The sequence below is a fragment of the Triticum urartu genome, chromosome 6A (genome assembly GCF_056163025.1).
Source record: "Triticum urartu cultivar PI428250 chromosome 6A, HENAU_Tu73, whole genome shotgun sequence".
NCBI lineage: Eukaryota > Viridiplantae > Streptophyta > Magnoliopsida > Poales > Poaceae > Triticum > Triticum urartu.
The window spans coordinates 219,769,875-219,790,020 of record NC_141878.1 but is presented as its reverse complement, the minus strand read 5'-3'; the positions used below and the strand labels follow the sequence as shown (position 1 = coordinate 219,790,020).

The window sequence follows — 20,146 nt, the reverse complement described above, 5'->3', positions numbered from 1 at the left end:
GAGAGAAATCTTTATAGAAGGGGGCTTGTATACTTGGTCTAACAATCAAAGTCACCCTACCCTGGAAAAGCTTGACAGAATCCTCATGGGCAATGATTGGGAGGACTTGTTCCCTTTAGTTACTGTTAGGAAATTGCTTAGAGACCTCTCTGACCACAACTCTCTCCTTCTCTCCACTAACAGTAATCGCCCTCAAACTCCCAAACCTCGTGAATTCAGGTTTGAAATGAGTTGGATGACCAAGGAGGAATTCCTCCCATTGGTTAGCAAAATTTGGTAGAGACCTGTCAAATCGTCTGACCCCTTTGATGTCCTAAATATCAAATTAAAACGCTTTAAAAAAATCTTCAAAGGGTGGGGTGCTGATAAGTTTGGGCATGACAGAAAAGAAAAAGAGAAGATTAAAAACGAACTTGCTGACATAGAGACTATGGAAGACCAAGGGCACCTTGATCCTGAAACCCTCGACAGGCGAGCTGAGCTTTGTGGCAAGCTTCAGCAAATGCTGGCTGATGAGGAGCTTTTTTGGTTACAACAGTCCCATGAGACATGGCTGTTGAAAGGGGACCAAAATACTTCTTTTTTCCATAGGATTGCCAATGGAAGGAAAAGGAAAAACACAATTCACTCCTTCTCTAATGGAGATGAGACGATTGAGGGCACTGAAAATTTATTGAAACATGCTACTGATTACTATAGAGAGCTCTTTGGGACAGCTCCTGGTAATCTCTTTCATATGGACCCTGGTTCTTGGGGAGAGGATGAAAAACTTACTGACACGGATAATGATTTCCTTACCCGTCCCTTTAGTGAGGAAGAAGTTAAAGCGGCCCTCTTCTCCATGGATAGCAATCGTGCACCAGGCCCGGATAACATACCAGCAGAATTCTATAGGTTCTGTTGGGAGACTGTTAAAAAGGACATCATGAACTTATTTGTGGCCTTCCATGAGGGTACCTTGGATGTAGAGACGCTTAACTACGGTATAATTACTCTTATTCCCAAAATTAGTGGGGCAAAAAAAATCCAAGAGTTCCGCCCCATCTGCCTTCTCCGTTGCCCCTATAAGCTTATCACCAAAGTCTTGGACAACAGGGTGGCAGTGTTTGCTGATTAGCTTATCAGCCGCCATCAAAATGCTTTTATCAAAAATCATAATATTATGGATGTAATTCTGACTTTGCATGAGGTCCTCCACCATACGCATGTTAAAAAAAGAACCGGGGTTGTGCTTAAACTCGATTTCGAGAAAGCATACGACAAAGTCAATTGGGACTTCCTTCTTGAATGCCACAAGCTTAGGGGCTTCGGAGACAAGTGGTGTACATGGGTTGATCAAGTTTTGCGGAATGGGACCGTGAGTGTTAAAATTAACAACACAGTAGGGGCGTGTTTTCAAAGTTTTAAAGGGGTTCGTCAGGGAGACCCTATGTCCCCCTTTTTGTTCAATTTAGCGGCTGAATGTTTGTCCAAAATGGTTTTCAATGCTCAAAAGAATAATTTGCTCAAAGGGCTTGCGGCTGACCGTATCCCAAGGGGCGTGGCTATTCTTCAATATGCCGACGATACGGTCCTTTGTATCGAGGACAATATCGAGCAAGTTGTCAACCTTAAGTTGTTGTTGTACCTCTTCGAGCTTATGTCTGGTCTTAAAATCATTTTTTTAAAGTGAAGTCTTGTGTGTGGGAGGTGATGAGTCTACACTCCGTAAGTATGCGGAACTCTTTGGATGCAAAATTGGCCACTTTCCTATGAAATACTTAGGGGTGCCTGTGAGCTATTCTTCTTTACGGAACATTGACTGGGAGTTTGTTGCTATTAGATACCTCACGAGTTGCGATGCCTGGATTGGCAGCTCAGCCTCCTCTGGCGGAAGACTAACTTTGCTCAATTCTTCCCTGTCCAGTATAGCTTACTACTATATGTCTATGTTCCTTCTCTGTAAAACATTCATTGAGAGACTGGACAAGTATCGTCGTAAATTTTTTTGGTGTGGTGGAACGGAGAAAAGACGTTACCACCTTGTTAAGTGGTCTCGGGTGTGCCGATCTAAGAGAAAAGGGGGGCTGGGAGTTAAAGACCTCCATAAATAGAACATATCTCTTCTAGCGAAGTGGTGGTGGAAAATTGATACGGGCGAAGGCTTATGGCAAGAAGTGATTAGAGCCAAATATCTTAAAAACTGTTCTGTGGCCACGGTGAAAATGAAGTTCAGTGACTCCCCTGTTTGGAAGGCTTTGCTCAAAGTGAAAGAACATTATATGGCTGGTAGGAGAGTGACCATTAGATCTGGTAATGTGGCCAAGATTTGGCAGGACCCTGTTGGGGAACACCCACCCCTATGTGAGACGTATCCGCTCCTGTTCAGCAAAGCTAATCATCCTGATGATACGATCGCTCAATTTCGGGGCAGGGGAAAAGGGGACATCTTCAGAAGAAGATTGAACCCTGATTTAACTAGTTAGTTTGCTGGTCTTAATAGCATTATTGAGAGCATTGCTCCTTCCATGGAACCTGATAAAATCAAATGGGTTCTTGGCCCCAAAGAGAAGTATACGACGAAAGCGATGTATTCTTACCTTGAGAGAAACATCTCTGGGTGTGATTATAGATGGATTTGGAAGGCCAGGTTGCCAACCAAAATACAGATCTTTTTGTGGCAATTGTTTCAAGACGCAATTCTAACCAGAGATGTCATGAGACGCAGGAATTGAGCAGGCGATCCTCGCTGCTCATTCTGCGATTGTCGAGAGACCTATCTTCACTTATTCTTTCTATGCCCTGTCGCCAGGACTATCTGGCGGACAGTAGGGGCGATGCTGGGTACTGACTTATGTCCCAACAACCTGTGCCAGTTCTACTCTTGGTGCTATGCTTTTCTTCCCCAAGGGGAACGCCACTTCACTGTGGGTTTGGCAGCTGTCTGCTGGGCAATCTGGAACCGCAAAAACCAAGTTACCTTTGAGCACAAGAAAATGTCATCTCCTTTCGAGATTGTCTTCACAGCTTGTGTACACTTGAAATACTGGGCAGGTCTGTTGAAAGGCTCGGAGCGGGAAGAACTGGAGCACGGCGCGCTGCTGCTGAGGGACAACGCCATGAGGATGATGAGGCTGTGCGCATCAGCTCACACTGAGAGAAGCTCGGATTGAAGATTGAACAAGACTGATCGTGGGATTCTGGAGCTTTAGTTTGGCGCCTTCTGCTGTGGCAACTTTGTGCCTTTTACCTGTGGTCCTTTTGAGTTGGTCGATCTCGACTACTTTGTGTTGGTGTTTCTCTGAACTGTAGTCACTTGCTTAAATGGTGTCTCAGGGTTTTCGCCCCACAGTAGGTGTTTCGATTGCGAGCATCTATGGTGGGTTTCCCTGGGATGCTTGAACCCGTTTTTTCCCTTTCCCTTTCGTTTTGTTCTGGAACTCGAAGGGGATTAACCCGGTTCAAAATAAAATAAAATAAAAGTGTTATTTATTTGGTTTCTGGCAGAGAGCATCAATATATTAAGGGGGTCAACGCCTTCTTGCGAACTCCGAGATATGCATGCTCATGTTCCTGCCTGCAGGTAACGAAAGACTAAGCACTTAGCTTATAATTCAATGTAAATGTCAATAAAGAATATGTAAAGGGGATAAGTACACTCTTGTTATCCAATGATTCAGATGTATATGGCTACATCACACAGTACTATTGAAATGCTAGCGGAAGAAAGATTTCATGGTAGAACGATTATCATCAAAATCATGAGGCCAAATGGCCAATAATTTAGTGGGGCCCTGTGATTTTGGGCCAACAATGTTCATATATTTCCAGTACATATATCCCAAAGAACATGCATCACTTTCTTGCTTTTATTGTAACACCAGTTGATTGACCACAAAACTGACAAAATATTCCTAGGGAAAATTTCTTCTAGCTAGAACTGAAGCCTTTTGAAGTTAGCAACTCATCTAGAGTGCCTTGCCCAACATCAAGAAATAAGGATGAGAATGAGGAATGAAGGATTCAACCTGGGCAGATAAAAGTTAATGCATTCCAAAATTGTTGTGGTGGACAGAGCAGCGTAGACGCAGCTTGATCTCGTCCTTGTTGAAGTCGTTGATGAAGAGGTCTAGATTAACACATAGATGAGCAAACAATTCCCCTATGCATCGCTGGCTGAGAACAATCATAACAACTTGTGATTGATCTTAGGCTTCCTCCTCTGTGTCCACGAGCTGCAAGTCAACCTCTACCTCTGAATCGGTGTGCTGACGACGGGGGAAAGGAGCCTGGAAGAGTGCGGCACGCTGCTGTAAACTGAGAAGGGGAGAAGAGGCTTACTGCCATGTTACTGACGGGCTAGGCTGCTGTCTGCGCTCCCCCTCGCTGACGAGCTTGGACCTGCAGGGTCCTCGGCAGCATACATGGCTGGAGATCCGGAGAGGCAGGGCTCGGCGAGCAGGGGCGGGGCATAGAGCGCGGCGGCCGCGGCCAGAGCCTCCGCGTCCGTGTCGCCGTAACCATCGGCCGGATCCAATGCGCGCGATTCTGACGCTGCCCTACTTCCGGCGCATCCTCCTCCTCCTCTCGGCCGTTTCCCGTGGAGGCGAGGAGCGTGTTGAGCAACCCGTCGAGGTCGGCGGCGAGTGCTTGAGCCGGCCGGTGCAGGTCCGGAGCGCGGCGGCCTGGGCCTTGACGAACCGCGCGGGGAGGACTCGGACGGTGCGGAGAGGAGGGCGCGGCGGAGAGGAGGCAGGCCGGGGTGCGGGGAGACCGGCAGCACGGTGCGGCGGAGGAGGCGGGCCGGCGGCGGATCCAGATGGGGTGGGAGACGCGGTCGCTCGATTCGGGGGGTGACTTTTTTTATCGAGCACGTCCGTGGGCAGAAATACGAAACGTTTTTTCCCACTTATTTACTGGATTGCGGGTTTATTTTTATAAAGGTCAAGGGTTTTTTTTGCAAAATCGCTGACAGACGACCAGCAGCAATCGTTAGTTTATTATTATTATTATTATTAGGAAAAGATTGAAAGCGTAAAATCATGACAAGAAGCGTATTCTGACAGTAAATCTGACAAAGTCAATCCGTGCTTTATTATAGAGAGAGAGGGAGAGATTTGTCCATGAAAATTTGTTCATGTTTTAGGATTTTTTTATTCTGAAAAATTTGGTATATAATATGCCTATATATTTTTTTCTGTTTATTTATCTTTTTCCTTGTTGTTCAAAAAGAAACCCGCCCGTCAGGCCAGGCCTCGGCCCAGCCAAGCGCTAGATGGCGCTCGAGGACACCAGCCCTCAGGCGCATGAGCCAGGAGGCCAGCGCCCGCACACGAGGAGGCCAGCAACCACGTCGCCCGATCTTCACTGTCTCTCTCTCTCGCGTGTTTTTTCCCCTGATGCTGCCCTGCCTCCTGCGCCTCCTCCTCCTCCCGGCCATTTCCCGTGGAGGCCAGGAGCGTGTTGAGCAACCCGTCGCGGTCGGCGGCGAGTGCTCAAGCCGGCCGGTGCAGGTCCGGAGCGCGGCGGCCTGGGCCTCGGCGAACCGCGCGCGGGGGACTTGGACGGTGCGGGGAGGAGGGCGCGACGGAGAGGAGGCAGGTCGGGTGCGGGGAGGACGGCAGCACAGCGCGGCGGAGGATGCAGGCCGGCGGCGGCGAGGCAGCGGATCCAGATGGGGTGGGAGACACGGTCGCTCGATTCAGGGGTGACTATTTTTTGTCAAGCGCGTCCGTGGGCAGAAATACGAAACGTCTTTTCCCACTTATTTACTGGATTGCGGGTTTATTTTTATAAAAGTCAAGGGTTTTTTTGGCAAAATCGCTGACGTATGAACAGTAGCAATCGTTGGTTTATTATTAGGAAAAGATTGAAAACGGAAAATCATGAGAAGAAGCGTATTGTGACGGTGAACCCGACAAAGTCAATCCGTACTTTATTATTATGGAGAGATTTGTTCATGAAAATGTGTTCATGTTTTAGAATTTTTTATTCTAAAAATTTTGGTATATAATAAGCCTATATAATTTTTTCTATTTATTTATCATTTTCCTTGTTGTTTAAAAAGAAACCCGCCCGTTAGGCCAGGCCGCGGCCCAGCCGAGCGCTAGCTGGAGCTCGAGGCCACCAGCCCTCAGGCGCATGAGCCAGGAGGCCAGCGCCCGCACACGAGGAGGCCAGCAACCACATCGCTCGATCTCCACTGTCTCTCTCTCTCTCTCGTGCGCGTTTTTCCCATGGCGCGTGGACCCCACCCCGCCCATCTTCGTCCTCCCCATGCTGCGTCGTGCCCTGCTCGCCCAACGCCTCCAAATCCCGTTTCTTCTGGGATACGATCCCGAGGTTGCCCCCTTCCGCACGAAGATGCCCTATAAGTACCCTACAAAGTCCTCGCCCCCCCCCCCCAAAAACCCACACCTCTACCTCACGTGTTCTTCATTTGGATCTCACCGGTTGAGATGGTTCGTCGTAAATCCCGACGCTGGCGAGCAACCCCGAACCACCAAACCTTCTCTAACGTACTTCTCTCATTGTTGCGCAACTCTTTGACATCGTCCCGATCTCCAGGAAGCACCGGAGACTCGCCCGACATTGCCGGGGGAAAGAGTTCATCTCGATGGCCCACTCACCTTTGTCATCCCTGACCTCAACCTTCAACAAAAAAATCGGTCGCCCTAGATGATCCGCATCCGCTGGACATGACCGTTAACGCCTCCATCAACCGGAGCCGCCGCCACGTCGAAGTCCACTTCCATGCACTTCTCTATTGCCAACGTTCTGTAAGCGCCACCTCTTCCTCGTTTGTTTTTTGTTAACGATAGATTGAATCATTTTTCTTTAAGAAGCGGGCGTCCGCTAGTTAGGCCCTGCAGCAAACGTTCTCTAGTCAGTAATATTCCGCCACGTAGCGAGGACCCAGATTTCGATTATTTCTTTTTCAGAGTTAATCCTGATTTATAAATAGCTACAGTTTCTAAACCGTAACGCAAAATTTAATGATTCTTTTTGCTACCGATTCACAAAAATTCCATCTATTCCGTGGATCCAATGAAAAATATTTTTGAACTTTTAAATTCGAATTCAAACAGATTTGTTACAAACACTAGATTGCTAATAACTTCTATTTAAAAATAGCTTTTGATTTATTCTTTTTGCTAGTGATCACTTGATCTTTTGTCTAAACAGTAGGCTTTTGCAAATTAGTTTTGGTTTATTTTTAATTAAGATTTTAGGCAAAACAATACTGTTTTGACTTCGTATTTTTTACCCTTAAACTTTTACTTTTAATTGTTTTTAAATTATTTCTTTTTTGTCAATTCTAACAAACTTAGTTTATTTTCTGTTTATCAATATAAGAAAATTATATTTTTATTTTAAAAATTCATTTCATTTTGCTTTGTATGAAAACTTGTATAGGTCATAGTTAGAGTTTTATAAAAGCTCATTATTTGTTTCTTTTTGCTACTAAAAGTTTATGAAAAAATCTTTCTATTATAAAAACTCTATTTCTTTTCTATTAATTTATTAGTTTAGTATTTTATTGTTAAGTTTAATTAGGTAAAAAAAACTACTTTTGTGTTGGTTGTAGTAAAAACTCTATAGTTTGCTTGTAGTTTTCTTTGAAATTTTCTTTGGATTTCTATTTGGTTTTCTAATGGATTTCTTTGTTGCTTTTAATTTCTTGATTTTTTTATTGTGAGTGTAGGAATTGCTTGCTAGTAGTTTCTTTATATGAATGCTATGTTTGACTTAATAGATTTACATCGGAGTGACGGATAGTATCAAGTTATTTTCGAGAGCGTTATTATCTTCATCAACTTACCAGACAAGTTCACTTTGACCATGTGTTTTCATACCTATGTTTTATTTGCATTTAGTGTCACCATTCATAATCCCTCCAGTAGTGATATTGACTTCTTCTAGTTGAGTAAAATGCACGAGGTAAGAACCCATCTCCCTGTTATCAAGCCCGGGACATTATATAGTTCTAATTCTATGCTATAGTAGACGTGGTTTGGTATGAGTGCTCGGGAGTGATGTGAGAACGGAGGACTCTACGTCAATAATGACAACTTCATGATGGCATCTACAAGGACTACATCTTCAAGGCCTCAAGACTTCAAGACTCGAGACAAGAATTCAATATACCTCTAGGTCGAGAATGGTTAAGGAGGGTACATGGTGCACCCAGTACTCAGTGATTCCAGAGAAGCGTTGTGATATCATGCGGAAAGCTCCACCCAGGATCAAAGAGACGGAAGAACACTTCATGCCCGGAATCTTACCTGTGCAACCGCAAGTCACTATGGGCTCTGTCTTGGTTGACCCTAGTGGTGACTCTGGCTGGGTTGGTGCCAGCAGATGTAGAACTACGGTAGGATTGGATGGGCACCGGACAGTGGTCAGAGGAACTCTTCAGAATACCATGTTTCGATCGTCTTGTTCTCAAACAATCTGAAGTGCGAGGATGAAAAGGGAGGATTGAATCTTGCGGGTAAAGTGTACAAACCTCTACTGAGTGTTAAAACCTAATCGATTAGCCGTGTCCCCGATTACGCACAATTTGAGCCTCTGGACTGGGATCTATCTCAGAACTCTCAACACTGGATTGATAACTTAATTGTGGGCAACTTATGATGATTTGGGCTATGAGACATCGGTTGGCGGAACCATGCTATGGTAGAAAACTCCATAATAAGGACTCCGGGTATTCCTTTGTTGTAGGAAAAATAGAACCAGCTTCTACATCAAAACTCGGACATAGAGCCACAAAGCCATATTGAATATATAATAGTTTTATCATCTTTTTCTTATGGTGATCTTGCCGGTACATTCAATGTACTGACCTACGTGGCTGCAACATCTCATGTTGCAGATATTTTTCTTCGGACAAGTAAGAGTATGGTACAGGATTACGGTCTACACTCAACTTACTGATGGCATTGATGGGACTCCACACTCGTTTGTTTGTTTATGGTGAGACATGTATATATCAGTTTTATGTGATTTATACATGTGATTGCACTTTCATATATACATTGATGTACTGTGTGTGCCAGCATACTGATCCAGGGATGGCACAGATACACAGAGGCTTGACCATTTGAGGTCGGGTCGCTACATTACTACTTATTACCTGTTACAAATTATCTTACTATCAAACTACTCGTTATTGATAATTTTCGTGCTTGCAGAGAATACCATGTTGAAAACCTCTTGTCATTTCCTTCTGCTCCTCGTTGGGTTCGACACTCTTACTTATCAAAACGACTATGATTGATCCCCTATACTTGTGGGTCATCACGTGGACATAGAAAGGGGGTGGGTGCATGTGGAAGACACACATCTGGCGCACTTCTTCTTCACCTTTGCCTCATCGGAGGAATGTGACGCGGTCTTCGCTCATTTTGGCCAGATCGGCTGCCCCGGGGCTCCCATCGCCTTCTAGCATTGGCATCGGAGCGCGCAGGCATCTAGCGGCAAGCTATAGGTTTTATGCAAGCTTGGGATCGAAGATATCCCTACCAGTGCATAGGAATGGGGGGCATTAGTTAGCTCATCAATAACCTACAAGGTCAGTTGATGGAGATCCTGCCTTAGAATGACCGCTGGTAGCTGGAGGTGATGGCATGGATGAGGAACCTGTCTGGCATCCCCAAGATCTATGACCTGGAGGTACCAGAGCCGATGGGGTTGTCGAACATGGTCGACCTGGAGTGGCCGATCACCCCTCAGCCACCGGCGCCGCCTACCGAGCGCATCACGCTTTTGCATCCTCTCACCATTCAAATTCTAGACATTGTGGACCGCATCATGCCATGTCTGCAGTTTCGACCAAAGTTCGAGCCAAAGGATGATGAATATCTCACAAGAAGGCACGATTACTCCAACATCTGCCACCAGGGAAGGATTGGCAGCACTGGCGTGGGCGACACACCTAGGTCTGGTGGCCACCCCTTCGACGACCCTAGGGAGTGGGCATCGCGGGTGACAGGGGAGGGCGCACTGTCAACGACCTCCTTACCCTAAAAGGAGGCCTGGAGATTGGCACGTTGGGGCGGGCGCCGGTCGCGCCGCACTCTTGTTCGCTTCCGGCAGGCGGGCCTGGGCTGGGGTGCAGTCCCCCACTTCGAGCGCCATGACGGTGGTGGACTCCATTGCACAAGTGGATACCCCCAAGGTGGAAGTCGCTGGTTTCTACGATGGTGGGATCAGCGGCGTTGGGTCATATGTCGGAGCTTTCCTCAAGCGACTGGGGGTGCGCGCCATCGGGAAGAAGGCTGTCTTTAGCCCAGTGGCAGCAGGAGTCACTGCGACAGGATTACCTCATGCTGAGGATAAGGAGGATGGGGCAGGACTGGGCTTGATAACATGGCCTAGATTGAGGAGCCGCTGGAGGACGTGGGGGCGGGGGTGCAGCTTCCATCGTTGTGCATTCTGAACAGGCACAAGGAGGACGGACAATTGGTGCGGGAGCTATCCTGCACTCTGATCATCGTTCCCCTTAAGGAGCATCAAGTGTTGTGGCCGAACGTGGCGGGCACGACTATGGAGATCGGTCCCAAATCGGCGGTGACCACCCTCCTCGAGGGCATTGGGGCCACACCAGCACCATCGATCATGGGAACTAGGCCGGTGGCATCCATATTGGCTAGGCTCAAGAAGCCTCTGCCTCCCATTTCACACCCACAAGGAGTGTTAGGCTCTGCAAGAACGATGATGGGATGGACAAAGGACTAGAGCAGCGTGTCTAGACGATGCTGCTCCGATGTGTAGCCAATGAGAATCTGTCTCAGGAAGCACTCGATGTGTATCTGAAGCTCTTAAACAAGCCGCTCGTGCCACACCACATTAGGGCAGTGATTACCCTGCTTGATCCAGAGGGACAGGAGTTTGATGAGCCAGTGCAGTTCTAGTTTGGTGTTTTCTCGCTGCCCGATCAAGTGGAGACATGCGGCATGTAGTCGCTGCAGCGTGGGAGGAGGAAGCCTTTTTCTTGGTTTAATGTCATTAGGCCTAGTGGCTTGGAATGTACGGGGGCTCAATAACTCCGTGCGGCGCAGTGCGGTCCACTTGTTCTTGCAATCTTATAATGTTTCGATGGTGTATTTGCAAGAGTCAAAATTGGCCACGGTGGAAGGGAGCTTGGTCCCACAAACTCTAGGGCTAGGGTTTGATGAGTTCGATTATCTGCAAGCCGTGGGCACGAGGGGTGGGATCCTGATAGCATGGATATCAGATCACCTACATGTCTCTGAGCTGCAGAATAGGGAATTTTGTTATCTCAGCAATGGTTAGATCACTTTAGGATGACAAAGTTTGGAGAATATTATCAGCTTATGGCCACAGGAGGTGGAAAACAAGCTCGGGTTTTTGGAGGAAATGCCCCTCCTCGGCCAGCAGGTACAGTCTCCCTGGATCATCAATGGGGACTTCAACCTCGTACACAACAAGGAGGAGAGAAGCAAGGGAAGGATCAACAGGAGGATTGCCAATAAGTTTAGGCACACTTTGAACAGTCTGGGAATGCATGAAATGCCTCTGGCGGGTCAGAATTTCATTTGGTGCAATGAACAGGAGCAGACGATCATGGCGCGACTCGATAGGCTACTGTTTAATAATGCTTGGGAAGACGTTATTGTGATGGCCTGACTTATTAGGGATGATAGACTACTCATATCAATAAGGAATTCCTTCTTTTCTGGGAGCCCATTCGGACAGAACTCCAAAGTTAAGTGTGCTCAGCTTGGAGTAGTGTCAGGATGGGTGACCGGCCGGGAAGTTGCTCCCGGGTGCGCATGAGTGAGGAAAAAGTGCGCAGAAAAGACTAGTATTGATCTGTAGGCCAGTCTAGATCCCTCCAGGAGTAACGACCACCGGCGGGTGTGTCCGGGGCGTTACAAGTTGGTATCAGAGCCGACCCTTGCGGTTACACGGATGTTTGCAGATAGGTGCACGGTCATGTTGTTCATGACGTTTGTGACCCGTCGTGGCACACGGCATGGTACATGTACCGGACTGGATGCACAGACGTATGTGCCAAGAGGGAACGTTCATGTGGCCTGACGAGGACGTCGGTTCCTCTGAGTGGGGGTGTATGTGATGGCCTGGCTTATTAGGGATGATAGACTACTCATATCAATAAGGAATTCCTTCTTTTCCGGGAGCCCATTCGGACAGAACTCCAAAGTTAAGCGTGCTCAGCTTGGAGTAGTGTCAGGATGGGTGACCGGCTGGGAAGTTGCTCCCGGGTGCGCATGAGTGAGGACAAAGTGCGCAGAAAAGACTAGTATTGATCTGTGGGGCCAGTCTAGATCCCGCCAGGAGTAACGACCACTGGCGGGTGTGTCTGGGGCATTACAGTTATTTCGATCAGTGATCTACTGCCCCTAAGCTCGAATATCTCCGATCACTGCCCTCCTTTTCTCTCTTGCTCCCGAGAGAGACCACACACATACATATTTAGATTTGAATATTTCCGGTGCAAAATACCTAGTTTTCTGGAGGTTCTCCAGGGGCATGGGAGGAGACATTTAACAACCATGACCCGATGAAGATCTTTAGTACCAAGCTACAGCGCATAACAAAAGCCTTGAGGAGTTGGGGTCAGAGAAAGAAGAGCGCTTTCAACCTCTAATTTCAGATTGCAGGTGAGGTAATCATGCGCTTGGATACTGCTCAAGAGATCAGGGCTGTATTAGAGGAGGAGATGAGATTGAGAACCTTTCTAAAGGGCAAGTGTCTGTCCCTCGCATCCTTGGAGAGGACGAGGCTACGTCAGAGGGCGCACATTAAAGATCTCAAGGATGGTGTCACAAATACTAAGTACTTCCACATGAAGTCTAATGGCAGGAGGAGAAAGCACTTGATACCATGCATCACCGACGGGACACAATCTACTACTACAATTGAAGACAAAGCTGGAGCTAGCCATGGGATTTTTCATGGAGCTCATGGGCACACCTACAGGGCGCTCTAACCTGATCAACCTTGATGGGCTACAACTCCGGGCTTTCGATCCAGATATGGCTCATGACCTGGAGGCCCCTTTTTTAGATGAGGAGGTCAAGAGGGTGGTTCTGAGCATGCCGTCTGTCTGCGCTCCTGGCTAGGACAGATTCTCGAGGCTTTTTATCACATTTGCTGGGATGTTATCGTCGAGGATTTCACGGAGGTGATGAAGGAGCTTCACAGGGGCGGTTTCAATTCATTCGACATCCTCAACACATCCATCTTGACGTTGTTGCCCAAGAAGGAGGGATCGTTGCATCTCAGGGACTTCAAGCCTATCAACCCGATTCACGGATCTGCGAAGATCTTTGCTAAAGTGCTGGCGGTGCGGCTGTTGCCTCTGCTTCTAAGGATTATTGCCCAAGCCCAGAGCTCTTTCGTGAGCTCCAGAAGTATACACGAGAGTTTAAAGTTTGTGCGCGGGGCAGCTAGATAGCTGCATCAAAGGAAAACCAAGGCAATTCTGATAAATATTGACATCTCGAAGGCTTTCAATACACTCTCTTGGGAATTCCTACTTATGGTCCCACAGAGAAGAGGTTTGGGATGAGATGGATTTTGTGGATTTTTGGACTACTACAGGCTGCCTCAACTTCTATTCTTATTAATGGTGCCTTGTGTGAACCCCTCATGCTGGGCAGTGGAGTCAGGCAAGGAAATCTGCTAGCTATGATCATTATTGCTATGGACACTATCCATGCCATGATGGAATGGGCGAAGCAGAGGAGACTGCTGTCGTCCATTGGTTGGGATAAGCAGGTGCCGAGGACCTTCATATTTGTGGACGACGTGATCCTATTCTTCACTCCATCAAGGACTGACCTTCAGTTGGTAGTCGGCATTCTTGAGCTCCTTGGGGAGGCTTCGGGACTACACATTAACTTTTAGAAGAGCTTGATCACTGACATCCCTGTGACGAGGAGCAACTTGAGTCCGTGGTGAATCACTTTTAATGCAAGAAGCAACCTTTTCCTTTCAGATACCTAGGGCTTCCCTTGTCAATCTATAGGCTCAAGCGCTATGACATGTTGCCACTGGTGGACAAGTACTCTAGGAAAATGAAGGGTTGGAAGCCAAAGATGCTAGCCATCTCGGGATGACTGACACTTTGCCAATCGGTTCTGGTGGCGCTGCCAATACACCGTATGTATGTTCTTCCTCTACTAGTCTGGGCGATCAAGATGATTGAGCGAAGGTGCAGAAGCTTCGTGTGGAGAGGGGAGCAACAAATCATACACTACTAGGGAAAACCTTATACACAGAATGTTAGCAACAACGCGGTACAAAAAGAGGCGCTACTGCTAATTTTCAGTAGTGTGGAGATGATCGACCGACGGTACCCATCAACCTAGGTTTAGCAGCAGCGCGCTACTGCGACCCGAGCTAGTACTAAAGTAATAGTAGTAGCACACTTTTTTTTGGTCGCTACTGCTAATTTTGAAACTTGCTACATGGCGGGCCCCGCTTAGCAATAGCGCTTGTGCAGGAAGCGCGCTGCTGCTATGTTCTTAGCAGTAGCGTACTTTACGACCTGCGCTACTGCTAAGACGCAGCATAATACCACCTTTCCCTCCCCCTCCCCCATCCTCTCTTCCTCACTTTCCCCTACCTCCCACCTCCTCTCTTCCTCACTTTGCTTCTTCCTCAATACTTCTCCCCCCATTACTCTCCCTCTTCTACCTACCTTTCTCTCTCTTTATTACTCCTAGCTAACTACACCACCTCCATTAATGCATCTCATTTCTCTTTTTCCTTCCCCATCCACTAGTTGAAGTTGTCTCCTCCCAAATTAGCTAGCTAGGTAGATTTAGCATTTAGTGAAGTGACCTATGTGCCCCATAACTAGATCTAGCTTTGTCAAGAAGAGCTTTGTCCACTTTTGATCTCCCTACTACATCATCATCTCCACCGTGTGCTCGATCTCGAGATAGGTGATTAAAAATTCATGCTTTTGCAAGAATGGAAATATGTGTATGTGTGTGCGATATAATGGAAATTGTGTGTGTGTGGCATGAGTTGACGCTGAATTGTGCTTGTGAGTTGCCTATGTTTTGCCGAAATGTCAATTTATTTCCGTTTCGGCAAATTCTGGGCAAACCCTAGATCTATATGTCCTATTTTTAGGGAAGGTCATGCGGAATTTTTGTATGACTTTGATGCATGCACGCATTTTTATAATCAAATTGTTTATTATTTCCGTGCAGGTGTTAATGATGGTCAATGGAACGATGCTGGACAGGTGGTTGCGGTCGGCGTTGCAGGACATGAAAGAAAATAATCTGACAGAGGTTTTATGTCTGTGTCGAAGATGCAAAGGAATAGTTTGGCTCGACCCCTATGACAATGGTCGTGTTGAAGCGCACCTGCTCATGAATGGTTTCATGGATGGCTATACTTGGTGGATAATTGAAGATGATGATGATGATGTTGAGGACGTCGACGGGGCAGGAAATGACGACACGGGGCAAGACGAAGAGATGATCGATAATGGCGGCGGGGAATAGGCCAGACATGGCGGCGGAGAATGGGTCGGACATGGAGAATGAGAATGTAACGCCCCAAGACCGGAGCTTCAGATGCCTTCCATGTTTCCGAGTGTTGTCGGGTGATTCGTTTTGGTTCGTTGCATCATGTGCTTTGCATCATGTCATCATGTCATAAGTCTTTTGCATCTCAACTAAATAAACCGTATGGATCTTCGATCCATTTAAACCGAGGGAATTCACATGGTGATTCTCTTTACAACATATCCTCTCGATATTTAGAGAGCTATAGTAAATATTCCAATTATTTGGATTTACCGCAAACACACTTGCAAAATATCCCAATGCCTTTGTTATCTTAATTCTTGGTCTCCAACATGGCCATATATTTCTTTCATCATATTCCGGAGCTCCACCAAAAACCTCAACATTTTTGGACCTCCCTATCACCTACTTCCTATGCAAAACCATTTGAATTAAATTCAAATGATTTCGTTTCAAACTTCACCCACGTGATCATTTCCATTTTTCGTGGATCAGGCTCATTTTTGTGACTCTGAGAAAAAATTTACTTCATGTCCAAACTCCACTGCAATCCCTCTCGGCTTTTCTTCCAAGTTTCTTTTCTTTTATTTAGTTAAAAGAAAAAAAGATTTGGAGGGAGAAGAGAGAGCCCAGCAGCCTGGCCGTTTTCCTTTCCACTGGGCCGGCCTCCCAAGGCCCACTCCCCAGCTAACCCTAGCGCAGGGAGAGAGCCCATCTCCTCTCCCTCTCGATCCCATCTCTCCCTCGACCCCTTCCCACACCGCCGCCTCTCCCTTCGTCCCTCCCAGCGCTTGATCCCCTCGCGCTTCTCTTGATCCCGCACGTCTCCCCCTCCTCCTCTTGCGCCACCAGAGGAGAACCTCTCCTCGATCCTCACCCTCCCCTTGGCGCTGCCATGCCGGCCTGCGACGCCACCTCCGAGCTCCACCAGGACCACGCCGGCCTTTCCTCCTTCCTCGCCGTGCCTCTGCCTCCGGCCGTCGCCAGCGAGCAGCTCCCTTGCTTCGTCCATGGCGTCCGCCGCTCCTACCAAGTCCCTCGTCCGGATCCGTCAAGCCCCACCACCTCCTACTATTTTCTTCCCTCGCCGAGCCACGTCAAGTCACGTTGCTGCCCTGCTTCCCCGTCTTCGCCAGCGCACGTCGCCGCCCCGCCGCCCGCATGGCTCCAGCCTGCAGCCGCTACTCCCTGCGTCGAGGAGTCGCCGCGCCAAGTCCCTGTGCCAGGCGCCTCCGCCTTGCTGCCCCGACGTGCCTGCTCCTCATCGCCTTGCCGCTCCATGCCCATCGCTGGACCTCCCCTACTGCTCCCTGCATCAGTCCTAGGGCCGACCCTCTCACCCGCGAGCACTTCCGGCTGCTGCTGTTGTCGCAACGTCCCCGAACAGACGGCTACCTCTATTTGGATTTCGTCAAGTTCTGCTTCAACAAGTGTACCCCTACGTGTTGGTTACCGCACTGGACCGCCAAGTTCAACTACCGCACGGTTATGCCAAGTTCATCTACGAAACGTGCACATCTACTCCGTCAAGACCCGGACCGACAAGTACCCCAACGTCATGTGTACAATGACCGTCGCTAAAGACCCGGGTAGCAAAAACGTCAAGTACCTATGACCGAAGAACGACATGTACCTCTCCGAAAAACGAACATGTACCACTACTTCCGAAGACCTCGAATCCGTCAAGTCCGACAACAATTGTGCACAACTACTGACGACGTGCTTGTTGCCAAGTACCCTCTCCGGATCATCATGTTCGACTACCGATAAACATGTACCACTACCGTCGCCGAGATCGCGAGAACCTCTACCGTCGACCCTAGAGCGTGCGAGAACGACTACTTCCACTACCGCCGTCGCGAGAACGTCTACTTCCTCTACCTTGCACCGAACGAGAACTGTTCCGCTTGCACGCTTCAAAGGTATAACCTCGAGACGACGTCCGTGAACGAATGCTTGCGATGTTTGAGATGCTCAGGTTTTGCACCGTGTCCAAATTGTCACTCGTTTCCTTGTCGTCAACTCGTGGGACACCCGGAATCCGGGAGCGCCCCACCATCTTTTGCACGCATCCGCACACTTCTCCTTTGCATCGGTATCTCAATCGAGTTACCAAAACCGGAACGCTGCCGTGGCATCGTTTTCATTATCGTTGCCGTGGCACCCTTTTTTGTTTCCGCCACGATGACAAATGCTTTATAATGCTCTTGTAAACTTTTTCATAAAATTGCATAAAACGTGAACATGTCATCCGCATCATCTTAACAACATTAAGATGGTTTAGATTGTTGTTTGCATTAATTTACTAATGCACATGGGGATTTACCGGATTTGTTGTTTGCTATATCCGGCCCCATTTAAATTGTTTAGATAGATAATCCCTTTATGTTTCACCTCTTGACATGCTTAACAACATTTAATATTGTTGGGTACATAAACGAGATCGAACTAAATAACTTGAATGTGGTGTTTTGTCAATATGCAACGGAGTTGCATATTGAGCTCCACTTAATTGGTAGGGTTGTTTGTGCACTTTGCCATGCCATGCCTCATTAAACCAGACATGCATCATACTTGATTGTGCATCATGCCATGTTTAGGTGGTGGTTGTTTACTATGTTGTTTGCTTTCTTTCCGGTGTTGCTTCTTCGGGTTAGTTCCGATAACGTCGCATTTGTGAGGATCCATTTGTCTACGTCCATTTATTTTCTTCATGGGCTCGTTCTTCTTCCTTGCGGGATTTCAGGCAAGATGACCATACCCTCGAAATCACTTCTATCTTTGCTTGCTAGTTTCTCACTCTTTTGCTATGCCTATGCTGCGATACCTGCCACTTGCTTATCATGCCTCCCATGTTGTTAAGCCAAGCCTCTAACCCACCTTGTCCTAGAAAACCGTTGCTTGGCTATGTTACCGCTTTGCTCAGCCCCTCTTATAGCGTTGTTAGTTGCAGGTGAAGATTGGAGTTTGTTCCATGTTAGAACATGGATATTTTGTTGGGATATCACAATATCTCTTATTTAATTAATGCATCTATATACTTGGTAAAGGGTGGAAGGCTCGGCCTTATGCCTGGTGTTTTGTTCCACTCTTGCCGCCCTAGTTTCCGTCATACCAGTGTTATGTTCCCGGATTTTGTGTTCCTTACACGGTTGGGTTATAATGGGAACCCCTTGACAGTTCGCTTTGAATAAAACTCCTCCAGCAAGGCCCAACCTTGGTTTTACCATTCGCCACCTAGCCTTTTCCCTTGGGAGTCGTGCATCCCGAGGGTCATCTTTATTTTAACCCCCCGGGCCAGTGCTTGTCTAAGTGTTGGTCCGAACTAGACCCTTTACAGCACCACCTCAGGGAAACTTGAGGGCTGGTTTTAGTTGTACGGAGCGCTCATCCGGCATTGCCCTGAGAACAAGATATGTGCAGCTCCTATCAGGATGTCGGCGCATCGGGCGGTCTTGCTGGTCTTGTTTTACCATTGTCGAAATGTCTTGTAACCGGGATTCCGAGTCTGATCGAGTTGTCTTGGGAGAAGGAATATCCTTCGTTAACCGTGAGAGCTTGTGGTGGGCTAAGTTGGGACACCCCTACAGGGATTTTATCTTTCAAAAGCCGTGCCCGCGGTTATGGGAAGATGGGAATTTGTTAATGTCCGATTGTAGAAAACTCGACACTTAAGTTAATTAAAACGCATCAACCGCGTGTGTAACCGTGATGATCTCTTCTCGACGGAGTCCGGGAAGTGAACATGGTGTTGGAGTTATGCTTGATGTAGGTTGTTCTAGGATCACTTCTTGATCATAGATCCTCGACCATGCTTTGCCTTCTCTTCTCGCTCTCATTTGCGTATGTTAGCCACCATATCTGCTAGTGCTTGCTGCAGCTCCACCTCATACCTTTTCCCTACCTATAAGCTTAAATAGTCTTGATCGCGAGGGTGTGAGATTGCTGAGTCCCCGTGACTCACAGATACTTCCAAAACCAGTTTGCAGGTGCCGATGAAACCGTGCAGGTGACACAACCGAGCTCAAGGCGGAGCTCGATGAAGATCGTGTTCTTTATGTTGTTCCGTTTCCAGTTGATCAGTAGTGGAGCCTAGTTGGGACGATCGGGGATCTGTGTAGCATTTGGGGTAGTCTTCTTTTATTTTGGTTCCATAGTCGGACCTTGATTGTATCTGGATGATGTAATGCTTTATTCATGTATTGTGTGAAGTGGCGATTGTAAGCCAACTATGTTTCTCTTGCCCTTATGTATTACATGGGTTGTGTGAAGATTACCTCACTTGCGACATTGCTTTCAATGCAGTTATGCCTCTAAGCCGCGCTTCGACACGTGGGAGATATAGCCGCATCGAGGGCATTACAAGTTGGTATCAGAGCCTTCCCCGACCTTAGGAGCCCCCTGCTTGATCGAATCGCTGGCGTTGTTGAGTCTAGAAAAATGTTTTGAGTCTTTTAGGATTATATATATCGGAGAGTAGGATTCTTTTTACTCCTCAGTCCCTTCGTCGCTCTGGTGAGGCATCCTGACGTAGAGTTTTGACTCTTCTCTTCTCAAATTTCACTAAAAAAATTTAGGATCACGCGGGTATCTTGGAATCGTTCCGATGGTTTTGTGACAAGAACATT

The 20,146-nt window shown here is 47.5% G+C and overlaps 1 long non-coding RNA gene across 1 annotated transcript; it reads right to left on the bottom strand.

Annotated features, from left to right (window-relative positions):
* Positions 1–3,446: 3,446 nt before the first annotated feature.
* Positions 3,447–4,873, bottom strand: LOC125513370 (uncharacterized). The gene is made up of 2 exons (XR_015607973.1): positions 4,008–4,873; positions 3,447–3,556 (listed from the first exon to the last, which is right to left on the bottom strand). It is a non-coding gene; the product is annotated as an uncharacterized LOC125513370 (long non-coding RNA).
* Between the last annotated feature and the right edge of the window lie 15,273 nt (positions 4,874–20,146).